This window comes from Meleagris gallopavo, chromosome 4 (genome assembly GCF_905368555.1).
Source record: "Meleagris gallopavo chromosome 4, MGAL_WU_HG_1.1, whole genome shotgun sequence".
Taxonomy (NCBI): Eukaryota; Metazoa; Chordata; class Aves; order Galliformes; family Phasianidae; genus Meleagris; species Meleagris gallopavo.
This window is the reverse complement of record NC_139407.1, coordinates 40,785,805-40,788,934: the sequence shown is the minus strand read 5'-3', so window position 1 is coordinate 40,788,934 and position 3,130 is coordinate 40,785,805.

Genomic DNA, 3,130 nt, shown 5'->3' with positions numbered 1-3,130 from the left:
CTGTATGTACCTGTATTATTTGGAGTGTGTGTGTTATGTCTCTGTATATGCATAATAATCAGTATGTGTGCCTTTTTGTATGACTAGTTCTAGCCAAAAAGCGAAGTTCTTAAAAATATTTAAGATTTGTGGCCTGCAGTTCCAGCAGTGATAAACACCAGGAAATTCTTAGGTAAGTTTTCCCCTAGCAACTGTGAAGTACGATTATTATTTTGTCTAGGCTTCCTTACCATATGTGCTGCTGTTCTCTCCACTTTTAGGGAACATAGAGTCTTCAGTTAATGCTTGTTCCCTGACAAGAGAAGAAGGTGCTCTCAAACTGTACAGGCTGATGAACAGTTCCAATGCTGTACGAGATGGTTACTGTGTCAAGTGTTGACTTCTGTGTCCCTCCTGCCTATTGTGCATGGCTCATTGAGGTACTCAGTTGCTTAAACAAGGATAGTTTTATAAGGAGCTTATTGTATTTGGAAGGTGTAGTATGTGCAGATCTAATTAGTAAAGTGAATGAATATGCTGTTCAGTTCATCAGTGGCTGCTTATAAAATAATACACTCTATGTGATTAAAATGAAGAGGAGAAGCTGTATATAGTTTGGTTTATTTACAAAGTTTTATAAAAAATAAAAATTCTCCTTCAAGGAGTGATCGCTGCACATTTGGAATGTGTTCAGTAACAGTGTAAGCATTATAACCCTTTAAATTTGAACACAATCATAAGCATGCAAACCTCTGACAAACAGCCTTGCTCATGGTGTCTTTTAATGCTTGCTCACCATCCTAACAGCATCTCATAAATTGACTCTATTGTGTTCCCTTAATCTTAGTTCACTCTCAATAGAACACTCCCGCCATCATTCTATACCCTGAATAGCTGCACTGATTCAACTAATTTTGTCTCATAAATCAAATTCAGTTTTCCTTTCCTCACCACTGAGTGTATTTGTCACAGGGCCCCTTTCCCTGAGCCTTTATTAAGTTGTGAATAAGAATCACATTGAAGCTATTACAGTCCTGCAGAGCTAAAATGAAAAGCATTGATGCTTTATAATGCTCCTCGTCCTCCAGAAAGGAACAAAACACATCTCATCATAAGAAGAAATGTTATATCGAGGCTGAGACATTGTAAATAAGTAAGTACTGTGACAATTTCAGCTGCTTTTAAATAGTGGTTAATCGAAAGAGTTTGCAGAGGTGAAGTCCTGACAACTAAGGCCCCCTCCCTTTGAACAAAATGCCATGAAATCATTCATGAATAATGCATAAATTCATGCTCATAAAATCTTTATGCCATGCCAAACAGTCTCTTTTTTGGAGGAACTAAAATTGGCGTGCAACATGCAGTAAACTGTCACTGGGGGAGTCCCACCGTCATGCAGACATAAGCACAAGTGCCAGGTGGAGAATACTGAGAACTGCATGCATGTGCAGTTCCAGAAGGTTCAGAAGAGCCTCAGCAGCAGAACAGTGACAGCACAGCACAGCCCTGGTGCTACACAGCAGGCAGAGTTAGAGTGGCCAGCATATGGGTAAAGACAGAAAGGGGCCATCTGGAAGCAGGAAGTAGCATGAGCCAGGGATGAAATAACAATTATAATCACTGTATTTTCTTCCTTTTTCAGCTAAATTGAACATTCTGGAGAATTCAGATGACGTCTAGGATTAATTGTGAAACGCTCAGGCTGTAGTATGGCCACAAAACAGTAAATGATAGTTTTTGCATTTTAAATGGAGTCCAAGAAGTGAAATTTTGGGCCAGATGGTGCTTCAATTGCATTTGCTTTGTCTAATAGTTGACGCAAGTCAGTCATCTTTATCTAAATATATTTGTTTTGCAGGTTTATTTGTAGTTTATTACAATGATTGTTCAAATTCATAGTGGAAAGAGAGGTCATTACTATTGTTCTAGTAAAGTAAGGTGTCATGGTATGACCTGCCCTATCATGCTTTCCTTGACTTTGCATCAAGACAGTGAAGATCTGGTCTGGTCTTCCACCTGTGTCCTGGTATTTATCATGCTATTATCCCCTTGTGTGGAGCTCTCAACTAAGCGTAGAAAAGCCCAGTGCCAAGAGAGCCCAGCACACCTTAGTAGGTAATGCGTTCAACTCTATTATTGCTGAGACAGAGGGCTTCACAGACATTTCAGTCCTTAGCTTAACTCACAGACTTTAGAGAGAAAATCTGAATAGATAAGTAAGTTGTGAGGCTGGGTGGTGTGTTTTTCTTTTTGCTACAAAGACTTGCATTTAGAGCACAAGCTGTGAACAAATTCAGCAATTTTTTTTTATTTTTTTTTCATCTGTCTTCCAAAGGACATCACATTAAATTAAGAGTGAAACTTCTTGCATTTGGCTTGCAGATGAAGAATCCAAATTGCAAACAGCACAGGCTCAGATAAGCCAGTCGTATTCAGTGTTGTGAACTCAGCAGTCCAAGAAAATCTCATTTACTTAGTGAGTGCAGGTACAGACACCTAACTTCCATGGACTCTTGAAATCAGAGAGGATGATAAAGGCTCCGGTATCTTCCTTCATCTCGGGATGCATTTTGCTGCCCTTCTCAGACTGATAGGATGTGAATCCATTACACAGCTGTTTTTACCTGGCAGGTAGGCTGAAACAAAACTCTTACTTTGATGAACAAAAGCAGAACAATTCTTGGTTTGAAATTCCTACAGTCAAAACACTACAGCCAATGTTGTTAAGCTTTTGTTTACTTCAGTTTTACAGCTGTACTTTTACAGGCAGCAATTGCAGAAAATGAAGGGATTTTTAATGCCTTTTAATGTCATTACTATGAACATATGTATGGTATGGTATGAAAACTACTCTACAAGAATGCACAATCCCCTTGTTAGGGCTCTTTGCTGCACCTAAGGCCGCTCCAAAACCACCATGAAGATGGGGTTCACCTTGACTTTAAGTGTAGCCACATAAGGCAGTTTTCCCTTCACAGATTCATTTTGAAATGTGGGGAAATAGTAAAACAGATTGTAAGCAAGATAGATGACTGTCTTGTAGAAATAAGTAAGATGTCCTTTCTAAAAAGGAACTGTGAGCACTGTTGTTGCTAAACTTACGCATAACATATACTATATAACTATACTTCATATGCGTTCCACTCCCATA